Source organism: Lissotriton vulgaris, chromosome 1_1, assembly GCF_964263255.1.
Source record: "Lissotriton vulgaris chromosome 1_1, aLisVul1.2, whole genome shotgun sequence".
NCBI classification, from domain to species: Eukaryota; Metazoa; Chordata; class Amphibia; order Caudata; family Salamandridae; genus Lissotriton; species Lissotriton vulgaris.
The window spans coordinates 231,822,169-231,845,071 of record NC_141685.1 but is presented as its reverse complement, the minus strand read 5'-3'; the positions used below and the strand labels follow the sequence as shown (position 1 = coordinate 231,845,071).

The following is a 22,903-nucleotide window of genomic DNA, read 5'->3' as shown; positions in this document are numbered from 1 at the left end:
ATTATAACCCGACTGACCAAGAGTTCGAAGGAGCATAGTCAAATGTATGTAATTTAGAGGGCTTGTAAAAGTTGTAAATAGCTTGATGTGGACGTGAGAGCCAAGAAGTCTAGCACTTGTTAGATTTAAGGTGACAATGCCGGACGGAGCTTATTGCTCGAACGTGAGGAGAGACACTTTGAATGTGAACCATGTTTTGACAAGACCATTCACAGGACCTAGAAGGGTCAAGTTAAGCGACATGGAGTTGAAGTTTTGTCTAAGGTCGTTTGACTTTTGCGCTAAAAGTGTCAATGAAGGTAGCCAGCGAGATGATGAAGATGACATCTAAGGAGAAGGGTCAACTTAACGAACGACGCAAGGAATGGACCAATGGAAGAAGCAGGAAGCTGACATCATCGGGGAAAGTCCGTGGTGGGCGTCAAGGGGCGTTCCACCCACACTGTGATTGTGTATTTTAGGGACAGCACCCCGGGGAGGAGAGCAATTAGCATTAGGCTAAGGCGAGAGCGAAGGCAAGGGTAGATGCCTTGAGCAGATGCGCTGAGAGATCAGAGCGCAAGGGAGCAGTAGGCCGAGGACCCTTAGAGAGAGCGGATGGGTAGGCAGATAGGGTACTGCTTCTGAAACTTAAGATTCTTTTAGAGGCTAAGCGAGTTTGAACTTCTTTGGAAGTCAAACTGCTGACACCTTTTTAGGGAAGAAACTTGCGAAGTAGGGATGTCACGTAGCATAGAGTAGGGACAGTTTTAACTTGGTTATTTTATCTTACTGCAGGTGACGCAGAAGGAACCACTTCACATCAAAGCTTAAGTTGCTGATATTATAACTGATTTTGTAATTTGTATACTTTGAGATTTTATCCTGAGTGGATTGTATTGCATTCAAAATTACTTCATATAAAAACTCTTAAACTTTATCAGTTGTAAGTGGTTCTTCGGAGTGGCGTCAGTTAATGGGGTTTGTCTAACCTATGCGGGGGTTGTCTTTTACTCAATGACAGATATAACTCGGTCCGAAATTGACGAATGAGATAAATTATTAAATTGATCATAATCAAAAATTGATATCAAAATCTCATTCCCCGCAGTTGGTAGCAGAGTATGATGGTTATCTTCTTGAGGAAGATGACCTAGGCCAGGTTAGTTTACCCCAAGGTCCCTAGTCATCGACGACCAGAAGAAGAATTGCAGCTGGAGACGGTGCTGACGGTGCGTCGAGAGAAAAGCAGCAGAGTCGGTCGAGAGTGAGTATAAGGGTCATGCGTTGTAAGATTGAGGTGTTTTATGTTGTTCCTGTGTTGTGATGTCAAGCGGAGTTGAATGCCTGTAGTGTGATTGGGGGAAGGTTGAGAGCGCGCGCAACCGGATGAAATCTTATGTCCAGGGGACTTAAGTGGTTCGGGTGTATCGAACACCCAGAGTAATTTGTCTACCATTGAAAGGGGGTCATGAGGTACCATTGATTTCCCGACAGACCGATGATAGGGGGAGCGTATGTGTGAGTGAATGGGTAGCGGACGCTGGTCGTACGTTTACTGTGTGTAAGTAACCTATCAGTTGAGGCAAGTGTCCGACCGTAAGAGGAAAGACGCTGTGCCAGTTGAGGTAGCAATTACAGTTAGACTGTGGCCGTACAGTCAGAGAAAAGTGATCGCTTGGACGGAAGTAGTCATTTTTCAGTGTATGAATGAAAACGCATGTGAGATCGTGAGACGAGTTGAGAAACGAGGGAAGCTGCTGAAGAAGAGACAAGTGACGTCAGCGTAGAGCCGCGCTGAGATTGGTCGGTCAGCGTAGAACCGTGCTGGGATAGGCGGTTAAGCGAGAGTCGCACAGGGATTGGTGGTAGTCATCAAGACGTAAATAAGGAAGAGAATTAGCAAGGATCAAAATGAAGTGTTTCAAGGGTTTAGGAAAAATCTTTAAAAGAAAAAGGAGAAATTTATATGCCGGAGAAGAAGCTCCACCAGAGGGCACACCAGCTTATTATATGGCAGTAAATGTAGGCTTACACTCGATACTGTGGATTTCCGAGTGGCACAGGCTAACTGAAGGGCATAAAGAACTGGCGTTTCCGAGATTCGGAACGTTTAAACTAGACGTGTTGAACCAGCTGAAAGCGACAATGCTTTCAACAAGACCTCTACCGAGGCCAACACAATTTGAAGCACTTGGTGTGTGGTTTAGAACAGCACACGAAAGGGGCGTAAAGAGGCGCCAAGAGAGAGTGAGACGATCAGTAAAGGCAGTACAGGATGCCAAATGGGATGAAGAAGCTAAGAAATGGAGAGTACAATAGATAGAAGCGGACAAACTGTTCACCATGATAGAGGCTACGGGGGAAAGGAAACCTCTAGAACAAGAAGATGAGGAAAGCGAGTCGGAGGAGGATCTAATAGAGAGGTTATTAACAGATAGACCACCTCCATACAGCGGTGAACTTGCGAGTCCCATATTACCGCAAGCAGACGGAGCTAGGTGGGGGGAATATAAATCGATCCCAGTAACAGAGTGGGACGCTAACAAGACTGAGGAAATACCCCAAACTAGTTCTGAACAGAGAGTAGTGGGAAGATTTGTGGTCCAGAAGGTGCCAGAGACGCAATGCGCTAGGTCGTACCAAATGCCGGACGCCTTGCAGGTTCCGGTTACCATAGGCCCTATTGTGTCAATCTATAACCCAGAAGGGGTTCAGCAGGATGAACAGGCACGATGGGACAGTGAAAGAGCAGAAGGGGAGAATAGGAATGCCACAATGAATCCCCACAGGCAAATACGAGCACCAATAAGTCGGAGTACCCCATTAGATTCCGCAACGGGTCCCAGGATAGAACAGGGAGGTCAAAGAGGGCCAATGGATTTGAGAGGTCCTAAACCGAAGTCTTTTAAGGAGTTAAGAGAATATTTGAAAGAATGGGAAACTGTCGAAGAGGCTCGGGGTAGGAGTTTAGAAACGGGACCTGAGTGGAGAGAAGAGGACAACAGGATTCTCTCTCATTGTGGAGCTGGCGAAAGCAGCCCCGAGTGGGAGAGAGGAAGTCAAGAAAGCAGAAGAGATACTTGTCCTACCATTAGCGGCAATAGACAAATGTGCGATGACAGGAGTGCAGGGTGTGGCGAAGTGCCTCGCGTCACCTTCAGTGAAGGGGAACGTAGGACACAGGAGTACCGGAATACCTTTAGGTGCACACACCATGCCCCAGGTGAGGAAGTGAGACACTGGAGTCACGGAAACATGGAGAGTCGCGAAGCGTCTCGACATGCATCCGGTGATAGTGGGCAGAGTCAGGAGAACATAGGGAGTCGCGAAACGTCTCGCCATCCATCCGGTGATCGCGAAAGAGATCACGGGAACATGGAGGGCCGTGAAGGACCTTATCGTTTATTAAGCGACACCAGACAACAAGCGAGTTACGGTGGGTTAGAACAGAACGGTGGATCCTGTCTCACATCTGGAGAAACCGAGCCGAAAAGTCGGAACGTAGGGTTGGGGGACGGAGCATTATTCCACCATACCCCACGTGAAGATGGAAAGGCTTGGGATCTAGAGGGGTGGGAACGAAGAGAAGGAAGGAAGACTCCTCATAACTCACCTGTGCTCAGGCGTAGGGCGCATAGTGGAGGTGAGAGGGATATGAGAGAACAACACAGAACTGAAATGCTGAGAGCTGAAATAAAAGCAAAACGACTTGACGTAATGAGTTTGAAGTCAGATTTGGATGAAATAATTGATGGTACAGTGTCACTAGAGAGATTAGACTTGTATACACCAGATGAAATACTGTTCTTATCCAAGGATATTACTCGTAGAGCGAGGTCAGCTCATGAGAACCTATCTAATTTGGCAAACAGGTACATGGTAGACCTGTCGCGAACTAAGGCTTTACAGAGTAACCATAGGCTAACTTGCACAGATCGGGATCTGGATGAGCGTAGAACGATCGCGCTGAAGGTACACATAAGGGAATTGATTTTAAGTATCAGAATATGGAGAGATCTGGATAGATGGGAGGAAAGATGGTCCAAGAAGGGCTCTGTCAGACGGAGCGCACTTGGGAGGTCCCAGGACGCAGACTTGATGCGAATGGAAGCCTTCCCTTTGCGAGAAATCGCGAATGGAAGCTACGTTCACGTGCCCTGGAGTAGGGGGGATTTGGCGGCATTTACCAATTCCTTCCCAAAGCTTAGAGATAATCCCGTCGAGTGGTACAAACAGGTAGAAAGATTCGTGAAGATCTCGAAGGTACTGTGGATCGATTTGAACACACTGTTCGATATCGTATTACCCGGAGATTTGTGGACGGCGTGCAAGCTTAGTGTTGAATGGCCTAATTGTGAGCCTCCGAGGGATACCCGGACGAATGGTCCATCAGTTAGAGTCATGGAAAAATACGAGAGAGTAATAACATGGCTAAAAGATAAAGTGCCGGTGCAAGACATAGACTGGGTTAAGATAGATCGAACTACTCAGGAACCGAAAGAGACAGTTCATGAGTTCTATGAGAGATTACTGAAAGCATTCAAGCAGTACAGCGGGTTAGATGTAATGGATCCTAAGGACATTGGACAGTTTGTTTCGAAGTTTGTCCTCGGATTGAGACCAGAAATATGCCTAATGATCCAACAGCATCTGATCTGTTGGCAGAACAAACCTTTAGATGAAATTCTGAGGTATGCAAGGTACTGTAGTGATGAGATAGACTCTAAGGCAAAGAAGCTTAAAGAAAAGTTAATGCTAGTGCAAATGCAAGCTGCTGGAAAGGATAAACCGCGGCAACAGGGAACAGGAACGCAGGCGAAGAAACAGAATAATCAGAGCAGAGATGAGGAAGAAAGACCGAGACCGAGAATGGATATCGCGACACTGAAAAAGACGACGAGATGCCATCAGTGTAACGAGGTGGGACACTGGCGACGCGAGTGTCCTTACAATGTTGAGTCAGGGGAATTAGAGCAGGAGGAGGAAGAGGTTCAGAACAACGTGGTTAAGGGAGCCACAGTCCCGAAGGGCAAGTTTGTCAAAGGGGGGACTCAGACTCCTCGAGCCCCGTTTCCTCAACCACCTCGCATCTCAAACGGAGGGAAAACCTACAGACAGATGCCATTGTTTGTAGGAGGAGAGGAATGCTACTACGTTGATCCACTTACAGGGCAGCGGGCGAATAGGGAGGAAGATTGTACTCTAGGAGCCGCCTTGGAAGTAGATCAGAGAGGACCATACGTAGAGGCTGAAATAGCGGGATGTCCTACAACCTTTCTGGTGGATACGGGGGCCACTCGATCCACGTTGAGATCCGCGGTAGTCCCAGGTCTGCCAATATCAGGAGAAATGGTTCAGGTGGTAGGAGTCGCGAACAAAAGGATGACGAATCCCCTGACCGAACCAGTGTCAGTTAGTCCAATGGCAAGGAAATTGCATGGATCAGCACACATAGGAAGAGATGCTATGGTGAGAGTATTCAGACAGACGTGGTTCAATCCTAAGTTTAGAGTAGCGGCAGAAGCAGTGTGTCAGCGATGTGCGATCTGTCAGCAACTAAATGTGGGAAAGAGAACACCAGTTACATTGAGTCACATTGGGAGGTCTGGGGGGCCTTTCAATAGGATGCAGATTGACTTTATAGAAATGCCTCCGTGCAACAGACTCAGATACGTTTTAGTGATTGTCTGCATATTTTCTAGATGGGTTGAGGCTTACCCTACACGTAGGTGCGATACACTTACAGTAGCAAAATTGTTACTTAGAGAGTTGATACCGAGGTTTGGGGTGCCATCCTCTTTGGAATCGGACAGAGGAACTCATTTTAATAGCGAAGTGGTGAAGATGCTGTGTTCAGCTTTGAATATCGATCAGAAGTTACACTGCAGCTATCGACCAGAAGCTTCAGGGATTGTAGAACAAATTAACAGTACCATCAAGTCCAGACTGGCTAAAGTTTGTTCATCGACATCCCTGAGTTGGCCAGACGCACTTCCAGTAGTTCTTATGAGCATACGTAGCACACCTGATAGAAGGACAGGCCTCTCTCCACACGAAGTGCTAATGGGGAGAGCTATGAGGTTGCCATCGGTTCCGACTGCAGCGCTAGTGAACATCACAGACGATTTTATCTTGGACTACTGCAAGGGACTATCTGATGCCGTTAATTCTGTGTCCCTCCAGGTCCAGGCTGCAGAGGTTCCATCAGTACAGGACTTGTGTCATGACCTGAGTCCAGGAGACTGGGTCCTGGTGAAGAAGCACGTCAGGAAGAACTGCTTAGACGTGCGTTGGCGAGGACCATTTCAAGTCATACTTGTAACGAATACCGCAGTGAAGTGTGGAGGTCTGCCAAACTGGATACATGCCTCACACACCCGAAGAGTGCCAACACCTCCAGAAGAAACAGCTCCTCTCTCGGATGAGAATCCAGCGGGAAGCGGAGAAGTCATAGAGGGGGAAAACCAAGCTGGGGAGGTGATCGAAGAAACTGAAACTGTGTTGGAACAGGACGACGAAGGTCAGGACACTAGCGGGACCGAAGTCGCCTCAGGAGAAGAAAGTAATTGGGAGTCCGACACAGATATTGAACAAACTGAGAGTGACCAAGAGACAGGTCCTAGAATAAGGAGCGGAAAGACAAAGAGTGATGAAGCCAGTTGGCCGGAGGGAAGGAAAAGGCCAAATTCGGAAGAAAAGAAAGAAAGAACCCTTGTTCCGATCGCTGAAGAATCGGATCAGGAGGAAGAAACGACAGACTCAGGAACTGAGAGTCCACGAAGATCGAGAAGGATACGCGTGCCCTGCAGAAGGTACGCCACCCCAGAGTGGACTTATCTAGCAGATGTCTTGGGGACAGAAATCTGGGAGAGTGAAGAGCGTGAAAGTAATCGATCTCGATCCATTTGTGGCAGTGGAGATATGGATGTTGACGCCTGGACTCGAGACTGAGGGGTTACTGACTTTCACACTTCCCATACCCCCATACTTGAGTCGGATTACAGATTTAGTGTTGAACAGATTACAATTTCCAACATTTGGTCATCAAATATCAGAGGAAGAAGATAAAGTCATTCGGTTTGAATTGTTGGAACTTGTTGCAAGAGCTGCAGGTACGAGAATAATTGTTGATACTTAAAGACTTTGTATATAAGTTATAAAGAAGAAGATAACCTAGCGCCGAGTGGAAAGAAGAATAAAATTAGGGATTACATTTAGAGGACGGAGAAGGGCTAGGGTTGTCTGCTGCTAAGAGAGAAAAGGCATTTTTGTGAAAAAGAGACTTTATAGATAAAAAGCACTTTAAAGACTGAGAAAGCAACCAAGCAACCAAAGACTGGAAAGGAAACCATTTGCTAGAGAACGAGGTACGCTGTTTGATGACATGGAGGATGGCAACCCAAACAGAAAAGCTAGATGTATAGTAGGTACACTTATAGCAGTAGTGATATTTCTCATAATTACAGTAGTGACAATATCTTACATAATAGGACAGGAGAAAGATAAAGAAATAGCGAATGTAAAAACTGTAACGACTTTGAAACCCGCTCTTGTGGGAAAGAAGGAGGAGAGCACTGTTATACGTGAAAAGGCGTTACTTGCAGATGAAGCTCGTAGATTACACGTAGACGAGTCACAGGGAAATTTCAGGTCAAACGCATACGCTAAACTGTTATATGAGTATATCGATGCCATGGAGGCCAAAGATTGCTACGTTTGTATGCAATTGCCGGCTTCTGTAGACGAAGGCATTAGATATCACCATCTCCCATTGACTTATGGGATAACATGTAGTTTACTGCTTAGTATATTTTATGGTAGAGAAGGATTTGAGTACTACTTTTCAAATTATGATTCGGTACTGCCTGAAGTTCCGAATTATAAGCAAATGAATAAGTGGGACTATTACAAAAAGGAGGATAGACTGGCTAAATTCTTTCTTCCTTGGGATACATTAGATACATCATATGCACGTAGAAATAATCTGACTTGCAAAGTGTCAGAGGTAGAGAAAAGGTTTATAGCACAAGTAGATGACCGATACAGAAGGCAGAAGATTCTAAAATTGTCAGGACAATGGAAAATAGACTGGACAGAAGAAGAGAAGGCACATAAAAAGAAAGGTAGCAATGGTCCAATAGCATTGGATAGAACGCAGAAGGGAAAGTTATGTTTAGCTCGAAGCACGACGTATTATGAGAGTGAATTTGTAGGTGAAGTTAGTTGCGAGCACTCTTTTAAACTAGAGTACTACACGAAAGATTTTATGAAAGGGATGCAAGCTATTCCGAATGTGTATTTTGTATGTGGGAGAAATGCCTATGTAAAACTACCTGATAATTGGTATGGTTCGTGTTACTTGGCAATTGTCTTCCCCAAAATATATCATGCAAAGGATTTGGCGATAATAGAAGGAAAGGCTTCGACGAGAACGAAAAGGGAAGTAGGAGATGCAGAGGTAGTAGGAGATGTATTTGGAGCGATGTTTCCATTGTTAGGCTTGATCCTCAACGATGTTAAAATTAGAAGGTTAGCGACAGTCGTGGATAGATTGTCTGCCAGTACTGCAAGGTCATTAATGTTAGTAGAAGGTGAGATGCAGTCGATCAGAGCAATGGTTTTACAGAACAGACTTGCTTTAGATGTGATATTAGCAAAGGAAGGCGGAGTTTGTAAAACTTTGAAAGTTCAGGAATGTTGTACTTATATTCCTGATAATTCAAAACCACTTGAGAAAGTCATACGGAACATTACACAGATTCATCAAAAAATTGAAGATTTATCAAAAATAAATGTTTGGGAAAAAGTTGGAAATGGAGTGGGAAAGGTTGGAAGTTGGTTTGCTAATCTTGGCAAAAGTATAGTTTGGTATATTTTAAAGCCTGTATTAATAGTATTAATTTGCATAATTACATTAGTAGGATTAGTAAAATTGTATAAGTGGTATAGGTCGAACCAGTTACAAAGATCGATGAGAGACCAGGAAAGGAGACTAGCTGTTCTACAAGATCAACAGTATAAAAGTCTGAGAGCACTTGAATCGATAAAAAGAGGAACTGATGTAACTAGTTCTGTATAAAAGATGTATTCAAATTGCTTTTAGTGATGACTCCTAAAAGTCATCAAAGGGGGGAACTGAGAGAGCGCAATTTGAATATAAAGTATATCGTAGCCATATTTAGACGTATATGTTATAAACGTAGGAATGAAACACATATCGTAATGTAAAGTTGACGATAATAGCATAAAGGCCAACTAACGTGATAACATGGTATAGGAAATGTAAATGTATTCACGTGTTAAACATGCATTAGATTTAGAAGGCCCGTATACATAATGAGTAAACATAGAAATGTGTAGAAATGCTTAAGAAATGTAGAACGTGCACAGTAGAATTCGTGTACGTGTGTAACTTTATATGGAAAGACGTAGAGAAATGTAACGTGGATAAATGTATAAGAGAACTTACATAACGATGTAAACAAGGAGAATGCATAAGTTATACTCTACGCAGTCGTATTCTATGTATTATATATTCTATGTAAAATGTATTCAAGTATAACTAAGACTTTGCTAAAAGTACGAATATATAAATGTATGTTAAAGGTTACACTGTGTAGAAGGTTTTTGTAGGAATGCTGGAAGAGTTTAGGTCATTTGTGATTATAACCCGACTGACCAAGAGTTCGAAGGAGCATAGTCAAATGTATGTAATTTAGAGGGCTTGTAAAAGTCGTAAATAGCTTGATGTGGACGTGAGAGCCAAGAAGTCTAGCACTTGTTAGATTTAAGGTGACAATGCCGGACGGAGCTTATTGCTCGAACGTGAGGAGAGACACTTTGAATGTGAACCATGTTTTGACAAGACCATTCACAGGACCTAGAAGGGTCAAGTTAAGCGACATGGAGTTGAAGTTTTGTCTAAGGTCGTTTGACTTTTGCGCTAAAAGTGTCAATGAAGGTAGCCAGCGAGATGATGAAGATGACATCTAAGGAGAAGGGTCAACTTAACGAACGACGCAAGGAATGGACCAATGGAAGAAGCAGGAAGCTGACATCATCGGGGAAAGTCCGTGGTGGGGGTCAAGGGGCGTTCCACCCACACTGTGATTGTGTATTTTAGGGACAGCACCCCGGGGAGGAGAGCAATTAGCATTAGGCTAAGGCGAGAGCGAAGGCAAGGGTAGATGCCTTGAGCAGATGCGCTGAGAGATCAGAGCGCAAGGGAGCAGTAGGCCGAGGACCCTTAGAGAGAGCGGATGGGTAGGCAGATAGGGTACTGCTTCTGAAACTTAAGATTCTTTTAGAGGCTAAGAGAGTTTGAACTTCTTTGGAAGTCAAACTGCTGACACCTTTTTAGGGAAGAAACTTGCGAAGTAGGGATGTCACGTAGCATAGAGTAGGGACAGTTTTAACTTGGTTATTTTATCTTACTGCAGGTGACGCAGAAGGAACCACTTCACATCAAAGCTTAAGTTGCTGATATTATAACTGATTTTGTAATTTGTATACTTTGAGATTTTATCCTGAGTGGATTGTATTGCATTCAAAATTACTTCATATAAAAACTCTTAAACTTTATCAGTTGTAAGTGGTTCTTCGGAGTGGCGTCAGTTAATGGGGTTTGTCTAACCTATGCGGGGGTTGTCTTTTACTCAATGACAGATATAACTCGGTCCGAAATTGACGAATGAGATAAATTATTAAATTGATCATAATCAAAAATTGATATCAAAATCTCATTCCCCGCACTCCCAAAAATTGTCCAGGAATGGATTTCCTTCATAAAAAATAATTAGTCTGCATACCATCTTGAAGTGGGAGCCCGGCTAGCTCAGTCGGTAGAGCATGAGACTCTTAATCTCAGGGTCGTGGGTTTGAGCCCCACGTTGGGCAAAAATGAGTCATTTTTGCTGGATTATTGCATTGACTCTCATAATCTGGTGAATATTCTTGCATTAGACATGCAATAACTATCAAAAATGGTATCACCCTTGGTTTCTCATTGGTGGGAAATTTAACTTCAAGATTAGCTAGGGTATGAGTCTAGATGAACACACCACAATATCACTCATATTCGAGTAGTAAACAGGCCAACCTGAACTGTAAAACATCCCATAAGTGAAGGTAAGGCATAAGTTAGGAGTGAACTGAACACTGTTATGGGCAATTGGACTTCAAATAATGTGTGGAAGGCAGTGAGGTTACTTTTTTAATGTTATGCAGATTAAACACACAGGGGAATTAGCTCAAATGGTAGAGCGCTCGCTTAGCATGCGAGAGGTAGCGGGATCGATGCCCGCATTCTCCATTATAAAATGTGCATACATTTTATTTTTAACTTGTCATTGCCCAGGTCATTGCAGATTAAGAACAGAAAAATCACAGATGGCTTTCAAATATGGTCTCATTATAACAACTAAAGTGGTTTAATCAAAAGGGTTCAGGTATTCTTTAGCATGTGAGAGGAATTTGAATTCTTATGCAATCTCAAAATGAAGTTCTCACAACTTCCGTTTTCATTTTCTCTTATTTTTTTTTGACACTCTGTCCTCTGAAGGATGTATAAATCTGGCTTTCCTTGCAAAACAAGAGTAGAGGAATATCCAGGATTTGATTTTCTTCACAAAAAGGGATTGGTCTGCATACTGTCTTAAGGAGGGAACCCGGCTAGCTCAGTCGGTAAAGCATGAGACTCTTAATCTCAGGGTCGTGGGTTCGAGCACCATGTTGGGCGAAAACGAGTAATTTTTGCCTGAATATTGCATTGACTCTCATAATATGGAGATTAATCTTGCATTAGACCTGCAATAACTCCCAAAAATTGTCCAGGAATGGATTTCCTTCATAAAAAATGATTAGTCTGCATACCATCTTGAAGTGGGAGCCCGGCTAGCTTAGTCGGTAGAGCATGAGACTCTTAATCTCAGGGTCATGGGTTTGAGCCCCACGTTGGGCGAAAATGAGTAATTTTTGCTGGATTATTGCATTGACTCTCATAATCTGGTGAATATTCTTGCATTAGACATGCAATAACTATCAAAAATGGTATCTCCCTTGGTTTCTCATTGGTGGGAAATTTAACTTCAAGATTAGCTAGGGTATGAGTCTAGATGAACACACCACAATATCACTCATATTCGAGTAGTAAACAGGCCAACCTGAACTGTAAAACATCCCATAAGTGAAGGTAAGGCATAAGTTAGGAGTGAACTGAACACTGTTATGGGCAATTGGACTTCAAATAAAGTGTGGAAGGCAGTGAGGTTACTTTTTTCATGTTATGCAGATTAAACACTCAGGGGAATTAGCTCAAATGGTAGAGCGCTCTCTTAGCATGCGAGAGGTAGCGGGATCGAATCTCGCATTCTCCATTATAAAATTTGCATACATTTTATTTTTAACTTGTCATTGCCAAGGTCATTGCAGAGTAAGAACAGAAAAATCACAGATGGCTTTCAAATATGGTCTCATTATAACAACTATAGTGGTTTAATCAAAAGGGTTCAGGTATTCTTTAGCATGTGAGAGGAATTTGAATTCTTATGCAATCTCAAAATGAAGTTCTCACAACTTCCATTTTCATTTTCTCTTATTTTTTTTGACACTCTGTCCTCTGAAGGATGTATAAATGTGGCTTTCCTTGCAAAACAAGAGTAGAGGAATATCCAGGATTTGATTTTCTTCACAAAAAGGGATTGTCTGCATACTGCCTTAAGGAGGGAACCCGGCTAGCTCAGTCGGTAGAGCATGAGACTCTTAATCTCAGGGTCGTGGGTTCGAGCCCCACGTTGGGCGAAAAAGACTAATTTTTGCCTGAATATTGCATTGACTCTCATAATATGGAGATTAATCTTGCATTAGACATGCAATAACTCCCAAAAATTGTCCAGGAATGGATTACCTTCATAAAAAATGATTAGTCTGCATACCATCTTGAAGTTGGGAGCCCGGCTAGCTCAGTCGGTAGAGCATGAGACTCTTAATCTCAGGGTCGTGTGTTCGAGCCCCACGTTGGGCGAAAAAGAGTAATTTTTGCCTGAATATTGCATTGACTCTCATAATATGGAGATTAATCTTGCATTAGACCTGCAATAACTCCCAAAAATTGTCCAGGAATGGATTTCCTTCATAAAAAATAATTAGTCTGCATACCATCTTGAAGTGGGAGCCTGGCTAGCTCAGTCGGTAGAGCATGAGACTCTTAATTTCAGGGTCGTGGGTTCGAGCCCCACGTTGGGCGAAAATGAGTAATTTTTGCTGGATTATTGCATTGACTCTCATAATCTGGTGAATATTTTTGCATTAGACATGCAATAACTATCAAAAATGGTATCTACCTTGGTTTCTCATTGGTGGGAAATTTAACTTCAAGATTAGCTAGGGTATGAGTCTAGATGAACACACCACAATATCACTCATATTCGAGTAGTAAACAGGCCAACCTGAACTGTAAAACATCCCATAAGTGAAGGTAAGGCATAAGTTAGGAGTGAACTGAACACTGTTATGGGCAATTGGACTTCAAATAAAGTGTGGAAGGCAGTGAGGTTACTTTTTTCATGTTATGCAGATTAAACACACAGGGGAATTAGCTCAAATGGTAGAGCGCTCGCTTAGCATGCGAGAGGTAGCGGGATCGATGCCCGCATTCTACATTATAAAATTTGCATACATTTTATTTTTAACTTGTCATTGCCAAGGTCATTGCAGAGTAAGAACAGAAAAATCACAGATGGCTTTCAAATATGGTCTCATTATAACAACTAAAGTGGTTTAATCAAAAGGGTTCAGGTATTCTTTAGCATGTGAGAGGAATTTGAATTCTTATGCAATCTCAAAATGAAGTTCTCACAACTTCCGTTTTCATTTTCTCTTATTTTTTTTGACACTCTGTCCTCTGAAGGATGTATAAATCTGGCTTTCCTTGCAAAACAAGAGTAGAGGAATATCCAGGATTTGATTTTCTTCACAAAGAGGGATTGGTCTGCATACTGTCTTAAGGAGGGAACCCGGCTAGCTCAGTCGGTAGAGCATGAGACTCTTAATCTCAGGGTCGTGGGTTCGAGCCCCATGTTGGGCGAAAACGAGTAATTTTTGCCTGAATATTGCATTGACTCTCATAATATGGAGATTAATCTTGCATTAGACCTGCAATAACTCCCAAAAATTGTCCAGGAATGGATTTCCTTCATAAAAAATGATTAGTCTGCATACCATCTTGAAGTGGGAGCCCGGCTAGCTCAGTCGGTAGAGCATGAGACTCTTAATCTCAGGGTCATGGGTTTGAGCCCCACGTTGGGCAAAAATGAGTAATTTTTGCTGGATTATTGCATTGACTCTCATAATCTGGTGAATATTCTTGCATTAGACATGCAATAACTATCAAAAATGGTATCTCCCTTGGTTTCTCATTGGTGGGAAATTTAACTTCAAGATTAGCTAGGGTATGAGTCTAGATGAACACACCACAATATCACTCATATTCGAGTAGTAAACAGGCCAACCCGAACTGTAAAACATCCCATAAGTGAAGGTAAGGCATAAATTAGGAGTGAACTGAACACTGTTATGGGCAATTGGACTTCAAATAAAGTGTGGAAGGCAGTGAGGTTACTTTTTTCATGTTATGCAGATTAAACACACAGGGGAATTAGCTCAAATGGTAGAGCGCTCGCTTAGCATGCGAGAGGTAGCGGGAACGATGCCCGCATTCTCCATTATAAAATTTGCATACATTTTATTTTTAACTTGTCATTGCCAAGGTCATTGCAGAGTAAGAACAGAAAAATCACAGATGGCTTTCAAATATGGTCTCATTATAACAACTAAAGTGGTTTAATCAAAAGGGTTCAGGTATTCTTTAGCATGTGAGAGGAATTTGAATTCTTATGCAATCTCAAAATGAAGTTCTCACAACTTCCGTTTTCATTTTCTCTTATTTTTTTTTGACACTCTGTCCTCTGAAGGATGTATAAATCTGGCTTTCCTTGCAAAACAAGAGTAGAGGAATATCCAGGATTTGATTTTCTTCACAAAAAGGGATTGGTCTGCATACTGTCTTAAGGAGGGAGCCCAGCTAGCTCAGTCGGTAGAGCATGAGACTCTTAATCTCAGGGTCGTGGGTTCGAGCCCCACGTTGGGCGAAAACGAGTAATTTTTGCCTGAATATTGCATTGACTCTCATAATATGGAGATTAAACTTGCATTAAACCTGCAATAACTCCCAAAAATTGTCCAGGAATGGATTTCCTTCATAAAAAATGATTAGTCTGCATACCATCTTGAAGTGGGAGCCTGGCTAGCTCAGTCGGTAGAGCATGAGACTCTTAATCTCAGGGTCGTGGGTTCGAGCCCCACGTTGGGCGAAAATGAGTAATTTTTGCTGGATTATTGCATTGACTCTCATAATCTGGTGAATATTCTTGCATTAGACATGCAATTACTATCACAAATGGTATCTCCCTTGGTTTCTCATTGGTGGGAAATTTAACTTCAAGATTAGCTAGGGTATGAGTCTAGATGAACACACCGCAATATCACTCATATTCGAGTAGTAAACAGGCCAACCTGAACTGTAAAACATCCCATAAGTGGAGGTAAGGCATAAGTTAGGAGTGAACTTAACACTGTTATGGGCAATTGGACTTCAAATAAAGTGTGGAAGGCAGTAAGGTTACTTTCTTCATGTTATGCAGATTAAACACTCAGGGGAATTAGCTCAAATGGTAGAGCGCTCGCTTAGCATGCGAGAGGTAGCGGGATCGAATCCCGCATTCTCCATTATAAAATTTGCATACATTTTATTTTTAACTTGTCATTGCCAAGGTCATTGCAGAGTAAGAACAGAAAAATCACAGATGGCTTTCAAATATGGTCTCATTATAACAACTAAAGTGGTTTAATCAAAAGGGTTCAGGTATTCTTTAGCATGTGAGAGGAATTTGAATTCTTATGCAATCTCAAAATGAAGTTCTCACAACTTCCGTTTTCATTTTCTCTTATTTTTTTTTTGACACTGTCCTCTGAAGGATGTATAAATCTGGCTTTCCTTGCAAAACAAGAGTAGAGGAATATCCAGGATTTGATTTTCTTCACAAAAAGGGATTGGTCTGCATACTGTCTTAAGGAGGGAGCCCGGCTAGCTCAGTCGGTAGAGCATGAGACTCTTAATCTCAGGGTCGTGGGTTCGAGCCCCACGTTGGGCAAAAATGAGTAATTTTTGCTGGACTCTCATAATCTGGTGATTATTCTTGCATTAGACATGCAATAACTATCAGAAATGGTATCTCACTTGGTTTCTCATTGGTGGGAAATTTAACTTCAAGATTAGCTTGGGTATGAGTCTAGATGAACACACCGCAATATCACTCATATTCGAGTAGTAAACAGGCCAACCTGAACTGTAAAACATCCCATAAGCTGGAGGTAAGGCATAAGTTAGGAGTGAACTTAACACTGTTATGGGCAATTGGACTTCAAATAAAGTGTGGAAGGCAGTAAGGTTACTTTTTTTCATGTTATGCAGATTAAACACACAGGGGAATTAGCTCAAATGGTAGAGCGCTCGCTTAGCATGCGAGAGGTAGCGGGATCGATGCCCGCATTCTCCATTATAAAATTTGCATACATTTTATTTTTAACTTGTCATTGCCAAGGTCATTGCAGAGTAAGAACAGAAAAATCACAGATGGCTTTCAAATATGGTCTCATTATAACAACTAAAGTGGTTTAATCAAAAGGGTTCAGGTATTCTTTAGCATGTGAGAGGAATTTGAATTCTTATGCAATCTCAAAATGAAGTTCTCACAACTTCCATTTGCATTTTCTCTTATTTTTTTGACACTCTGTCCTCTGAAGGATGTATAAATCTGGCTTTCCTTGCAAAACAAGAGTAGAGGAATATCCAGGATTTGATTTTCTTCACAAAAAGGGATTGGTCTGCATACTGTCTTAAGGAGGGAGCCCGGCTAGCTCAGTCGGTAGAGCATGAGACTCTTAATCTCAGGGTCGTGTGTTCGAGCCCCACGTTGGGCGAAAAAGAGTAATTTTTGCCTGAATATTGCATTGACTCTCATAATATGGAGATTAATCTTGCATTAGACCTGCAATAACTCCCAAAAATTGTCCAGGAATGGATTTCCTTCATAAAAAATAATTAGTCTGCATACCATCTTGGAGTGGGAGCCTGGCTAGCTCAGTCGGTAGAGCATGAGACTCTTAATTTCAGGGTCGTGGGTTCGAGCCCCACGTTGGGCGAAAATGAGTAATTTTTGCTGGATTATTGCATTGACTCTCATAATCTGGTGAATATTCTTGCATTAGACATGCAATAACTATCAAAAATGGTATCTCCCTTGGTTTCTCATTGGTGGGAAATTTAACTTCAAGATTAGCTAGGGTATGAGTCTAGATGAACACACCACAATATCACTCATATTCGAGTAGTAAACAGGCCAACCTGAACTGTAAAACATCCCATAAGTGAAGGTAAGGCATAAGTTAGGAGTGAACTGAACACTGTTATGGGCAATTGGACTTCAAATAAAGTGTGGAAGGCAGTGAGGTTACTTTTTTCATGTTATGCAGATTAAACACACAGGGGAATTAGCTCAAATGGTAGAGCGCTCGCTTAGCATGCGAGAGGTTGCGGGATCGATGCCCGCATTCTACATTATAAAATTTGCATACATTTTATTTTTAACTTGTCATTGCCAAGGTCATTGCAGAGTAAGAACAGAAAAATCACAGATGGCTTTCAAATATGGTCTCATTATAACAACTAAAGTGGTTTAATCAAAAGGGTTCAGGTATTCTTTAGCATGTGAGAGGAATTTGAATTCTTATGCAATCTCAAAATGAAGTTCTCACAACTTCCGTTTTCATTTTCTCTTATTTTTTTTTGACACTGTCCTCTGAAGGATGTATAAATCTGGCTTTCCTTGCAAAACAAGAGTAGAGGAATATCCAGGATTTGATTTTCTTCACAAAAAGGGATTGGTCTGCATACTGTCTTAAGGAGGGAGCCCGGCTAGCTCAGTCGGTAGAGCATGAGACTCTTAATCTCAGGGTCGTGGGTTCGAGCCCCACGTTGGGCGAAAACGAGTAATTTTTGCCTGAATATTGCATTGACTCTCATAATATGGAGATTAATCTTGCATTAGACCTGCAATAACTCCCAAAAATTGTCCAGGAATGGATTTCCTTCATTAAAAATTATTAGTCTGCATACCATCTTGAGGTGGGAGCCCGGCTAGCTCAGTCGGTAGAGCATGAGACTCTTAATCTCAGGGTCGTGGGTTCGAGCCCCACGTTGGGCGAAAATGAGTAATTTTTGCTGGATTATTGCATTGACTCTCATAATCTGGTGAATATTCTTGCATTAGACATGCAATTACTATCAAAAATGGTATCTCCCTTGGTTTCTCATTGGTGGGAAATTTAACTTCAAGATTAGCTAGGGTATGAGTCTAGATGAACACACCGCAATATCACTCATATTCGAGTAGTAAACAGGCCAACCTGAACTGTAAAACATCCCATAAGTGGAGGTAAGGCATAAGTTAGGAGTGAACTTAACACTGTTATGGGCAATTGGACTTCAAATAAAGTGTGGAAGGCAGTAAGGTTACTTTCTTCATGTTATGCAGATTAAACACTCAGGGGAATTAGCTCAAATGGTAGAGCGCTCGCTTAGCATGCGAGAGGTAGCGGGATCGATGCCCGCATTCTACATTATAAAATTTGCATACATTTTATTTTTAACTTGTCATTGCCAAGGTCATTGCAGAGTAAGAACAGAAAAATCACAGATGGCTTTCAAATATGGTCTCATTATAACAACTAAAGTGGTTTAATCAAAAGGGTTCAGGTATTCTTTAGCATGTGAGAGGAATTTGAATTCTTATGCAATCTCAAAATGAAGTTCTCACAACTTCCGTTTTCATTTTCTCTTATTTTTTTTTGACACTCTGTCCTCTGAAGGATGTATAAATCTGGCTTTCCTTGCAAAACAAGAGTAGAGGAATATCCAGGATTTGATTTTCTTCACAAAAAGGGATTGGTCTGCATACTGTCTTAAGGAGGGAGCCCAGCTAGCTCAGTCGGTAGAGCATGAGACTCTTAATCTCAGGGTCGTGGGTTCGAGCCCCACGTTGGGCGAAAACGAGTAATTTTTGCCTGAATATTGCATTGACTCTCATAATATGGAGATTAATCTTGCATTAAACCTGCAATAACTCCCAAAAATTGTCCAGGAATGGATTTCCTTCATAAAAAATGATTAGTCTGCATACCATCTTGAAGTGGGAGCCTGGCTAGCTCAGTCGGTAGAGCATGAGACTCTTAATCTCAGGGTCGTGGGTTCGAGCCCCACGTTGGGCGAAAATGAGGAATTTTTGCTGGATTATTGCATTGACTCTCATAATCTGGTGAATATTCTTGCATTAGACATGCAATTACTATCACAAATGGTATCTCCCTTGGTTTCTCATTGGTGGGAAATTTAACTTCAAGATTAGCTAGGGTATGAGTCTAGATGAACACACCGCAATATCACTCATATTCGAGTAGTAAACAGGCCAACCTGAACTGTAAAACATCCCATAAGTGGAGGTAAGGCATAAGTTAGGAGTGAACTTAACACTGTTATGGGCAATTGGACTTCAAATAAAGTGTGGAAGGCAGTAAGGTTACTTTCTTCATGTTATGCAGATTAAACACTCAGGGGAATTAGCTCAAATGGTAGAGCGCTCGCTTAGCATGCGAGAGGTAGCGGGATCGAATCCCGCATTCTCCATTATAAAATTTGCATACATTTTATTTTTAACTTGTCATTGCCAAGGTCATTGCAGAGTAAGAACAAAAAAATCACAGATGGCTTTCAAATATGGTCTCATTATAACAACTAAAGTGGTTTAATCAAAAGGGTTCAGGTATTCTTTAGCATGTGAGAGGAATTTGAATTCTTATGCAATCTCAAAATGAAGTTCTCACAACTTCCGTTTTCATTTTCTCTTATTTTTTTTTTGACACTGTCCTCTGAAGGATGTATAAATCTGGCTTTCCTTGCAAAACAAGAGTAGAGGAATATCCAGGATTTGATTTTCTTCACAAAAAGGGATTGGTCTGCATACTGTCTTAAGGAGGGAGCCCGGCTAGCTCAGTCGGTAGAGCATGAGACTCTTAATCTCAGGGTCGTGGGTTCGAGCCCCACGTTGGGCAAAAATGAGTAATTTTTGCTGGACTCTCATAATCTGGTGATTATTCTTGCATTAGACATGCAATAACTATCAGAAATGGTATCTCCCTTGGTTTCTCATTGGTGTGAAATTTAACTTCAAGATTAGCTTGGGTATGAGTCTAGATGAACACACCGCAATATCACTCATATTCGAGTAGTAAACAGGCCAACCTGAACTGTAAAACATCCCATAAGTGAAGGTAAGGCATAAATTAGGAGTGAACTGAACACTGTTATGGGCAATTGGACTTCAAATAAAGTGTGGAAGGCAGTGAGGTTACTTTTTTCATGTTATGCAGATTAAACACACAGGGGAATTAGCTCAAATGGTAGAGCGCTCGCTTAGCATGCGAGAGGTAGCGGGATCGATGCCCGCATTCTCCATTATAAAATTTGCATACATTTTATTTTTAACTTGTCATTGCCAAGGTCATTGCAGAGTAAGAACAGAAAAATCACAGATGGCTTTCAAATATGGTCTCATTATAACAACTAAAGTGGTTTAATCAAAAGGGTTCAGGTATTCTTTAGCATGTGAGAGGAATTTGAATTCTTATGCAATCTCAAAATGAAGTTCTCACAACTTCCGTTTTCATTTTCTCTTATTTTTTTTTGACACTCTGTCCTCTGAAGGATGTATAAATCTGGCTTTCCTTGCAAAACAAGAGTAGAGGAATATCCAGGATTTGATTTTCTTCACAAAAAGGGATTGGTCTGCATACTGTCTTAAGGAGGGAGCCCAGCTAGCTCAGTCGGTAGAGCATGAGACTCTTAATCTCAGGGTCGTGGGTTCGAGCCCCACGTTGGGCGAAAACGAGTAATTTTTGCCTGAATATTGCATTGACTCTCATAATATGGAGATTAATCTTGCATTAAACCTGCAATAACTCCCAAAAATTGTCCAGGAATGGATTTCCTTCATAAAAAATGATTAGTCTGCATACCATCTTGAAGTGGGAGCCCGGCTAGCTCAGTCGGTAGAGCATGAGACTCTTAATCTCAGGGTCGTGGGTTCGAGCCCCAAGTTGGGCGAAAATGAGTAATTTTTGCTGGATTATTGCATTGACTCTCATAATCTGGTGAATATTCTTGCATTAGACATGCAATTACTATCAAAAATGGTATCTCCCTTGGTTTCTCATTGGTGGGAAATTTAACTTCAAGATTAGCTAGGGTATGAGTCTAGATGAACACACCGCAATATCACTCATATTCGAGTAGTAAACAGGCCAACCTGAACTGTAAAACATCCCATAAGTGGAGGTAAGGCATAAGTTAGGAGTGAACTTAACACTGTTATGGGCAATTGGACTTCAAATAAAGTGTGGAAGGCAGTAAGGTTACTTTCTTCATGTTATGCAGATTAAACACTCAGGGGAATTAGCTCAAATGGTAGAGCGCTCGCTTAGCATGCGAGAGGTAGCGGGATCGAATCCCGCATTCTCCATTATAAAATTTGCATACATTTTATTTTTAACTTGTCATTGCCAAGGTCATTGCAGAGTAAGAACAGAAAAATCACAGATGGCTTTCAAATATGGTCTCATTATAACAACTAAAGTGGTTTAATCAAAAGGGTTCAGGTATTCTTTAGCATGTGAGAGGAATTTGAATTCTTATGCAATCTCAAAATGAAGTTCTCACAACTTCCGTTTTCATTTTCTCTTATTTTTTTTTTGACACTGTCCTCTGAAGGATGTATAAATCTGGCTTTCCTTGCAAAACAAGAGTAGAGGAATATCCAGGATTTGATTTTCTTCACAAAAAGGGATTGGTCTGCATACTGTCTTAAGGAGGGAGCCCGGCTAGCTCAGTCGGTAGAGCATGAGACTCTTAATCTCAGGGTCGTGGGTTCGAGCCCCACGTTGGGCGAAAATGAGTAATTTTTGCTGGACTCTCATAATCTGGTGATTATTCTTGCATTAGACATGCAATAACTATCAGAAATGGTATCTCCCTTGGTTTCTCATTGGTGGGAAATTTAACTTCAAGATTAGCTTGGGTATGAGTCTAGATGAACACACCGCAATATCACTCATATTCGAGTAGTAAACAGGCCAACCTGAACTGTAAAACATCCCATAAGCTGGAGGTAAGGCATAAGTTAGGAGTGAACTTAACACTGTTATGGGCAATTGGTCTTCAAATAAAGTGTGGAAGGCAGTAAGGTTACTTTTTTTCATGTTATGCAGATTAAACACACAGGGGAATTAGCTCAAATGGTAGAGCGCTCGCTTAGCATGCGAGAGGTAGCGGGATCGATGCCCGCATTCTCCATTATAAAATTTGCATACATTTTATTTTTAACTTGTCATTGCCAAGGTCATTGCAGAGTAAGAACAGAAAAATCACAGATGGCTTTCAAATATGGTCTCATTATAACAACTAAAGTGGTTTAATCAAAAGGGTTCAGGTATTCTTTAGCATGTGAGAGGAATTTGAATTCTTATGCAATCTCAAAATGAATTTCTCACAACTTCCATTTGCATTTTCTCTTATTTTTTTGACACTCTGTCCTCTGAAGGATGTATAAATCTGGCTTTCCTTGCAAAACAAGAGTAGAGGAATATCAAGGATTTGATTTTCTTCACAAAAAGGGATTGGTCTGCATACTGTCTTAAGGAGGGAGCCTGGCTAGCTCAGTCGGTAGAGCATGAGACTCTTAATCTCAGGGTCGTG

General features: G+C 41.7%; 15 non-coding genes across 15 annotated transcripts; all 15 read left to right on the top strand.

Annotated features, from left to right (window-relative positions):
• The first annotated feature begins 11,220 nt into the window (after window positions 1-11,220).
• Window positions 11,221-11,293, top strand: TRNAA-AGC (transfer RNA alanine (anticodon AGC)). The gene has a single exon. It is a non-coding gene; the product is annotated as a tRNA-Ala (tRNA).
• A 3,762-nt stretch (window positions 11,294-15,055) lies between these two features.
• Window positions 15,056-15,128, top strand: TRNAK-CUU (transfer RNA lysine (anticodon CUU)). Its single transcript has one exon. It is a non-coding gene; the product is annotated as a tRNA-Lys (tRNA).
• A 564-nt stretch (window positions 15,129-15,692) lies between these two features.
• Window positions 15,693-15,765, top strand: TRNAA-AGC (transfer RNA alanine (anticodon AGC)). Its single transcript has one exon. It is a non-coding gene; the product is annotated as a tRNA-Ala (tRNA).
• A 352-nt stretch (window positions 15,766-16,117) lies between these two features.
• Window positions 16,118-16,190, top strand: TRNAK-CUU (transfer RNA lysine (anticodon CUU)). The gene has a single exon. It is a non-coding gene; the product is annotated as a tRNA-Lys (tRNA).
• A 332-nt stretch (window positions 16,191-16,522) lies between these two features.
• On the top strand, window positions 16,523-16,595 carry TRNAA-AGC (transfer RNA alanine (anticodon AGC)). Its single transcript has one exon. It is a non-coding gene; the product is annotated as a tRNA-Ala (tRNA).
• Window positions 16,596-18,007: 1,412 nt separating this feature from the next.
• Window positions 18,008-18,080, top strand: TRNAK-CUU (transfer RNA lysine (anticodon CUU)). The gene has a single exon. It is a non-coding gene; the product is annotated as a tRNA-Lys (tRNA).
• Window positions 18,081-18,229: 149 nt separating this feature from the next.
• Window positions 18,230-18,302, top strand: TRNAK-CUU (transfer RNA lysine (anticodon CUU)). The gene has a single exon. It is a non-coding gene; the product is annotated as a tRNA-Lys (tRNA).
• A 768-nt stretch (window positions 18,303-19,070) lies between these two features.
• On the top strand, window positions 19,071-19,143 carry TRNAK-CUU (transfer RNA lysine (anticodon CUU)). Its single transcript has one exon. It is a non-coding gene; the product is annotated as a tRNA-Lys (tRNA).
• Window positions 19,144-19,707: 564 nt separating this feature from the next.
• On the top strand, window positions 19,708-19,780 carry TRNAA-AGC (transfer RNA alanine (anticodon AGC)). Its single transcript has one exon. It is a non-coding gene; the product is annotated as a tRNA-Ala (tRNA).
• A 352-nt stretch (window positions 19,781-20,132) lies between these two features.
• Window positions 20,133-20,205, top strand: TRNAK-CUU (transfer RNA lysine (anticodon CUU)). The gene has a single exon. It is a non-coding gene; the product is annotated as a tRNA-Lys (tRNA).
• A 330-nt stretch (window positions 20,206-20,535) lies between these two features.
• On the top strand, window positions 20,536-20,608 carry TRNAA-AGC (transfer RNA alanine (anticodon AGC)). The gene has a single exon. It is a non-coding gene; the product is annotated as a tRNA-Ala (tRNA).
• Window positions 20,609-20,961: 353 nt separating this feature from the next.
• On the top strand, window positions 20,962-21,034 carry TRNAK-CUU (transfer RNA lysine (anticodon CUU)). Its single transcript has one exon. It is a non-coding gene; the product is annotated as a tRNA-Lys (tRNA).
• Window positions 21,035-21,598: 564 nt separating this feature from the next.
• On the top strand, window positions 21,599-21,671 carry TRNAA-AGC (transfer RNA alanine (anticodon AGC)). The gene has a single exon. It is a non-coding gene; the product is annotated as a tRNA-Ala (tRNA).
• Window positions 21,672-22,023: 352 nt separating this feature from the next.
• TRNAK-CUU (transfer RNA lysine (anticodon CUU)) lies at window positions 22,024-22,096 on the top strand. Its single transcript has one exon. It is a non-coding gene; the product is annotated as a tRNA-Lys (tRNA).
• Window positions 22,097-22,428: 332 nt separating this feature from the next.
• TRNAA-AGC (transfer RNA alanine (anticodon AGC)) lies at window positions 22,429-22,501 on the top strand. Its single transcript has one exon. It is a non-coding gene; the product is annotated as a tRNA-Ala (tRNA).
• Window positions 22,502-22,903: the final 402 nt, after the last annotated feature.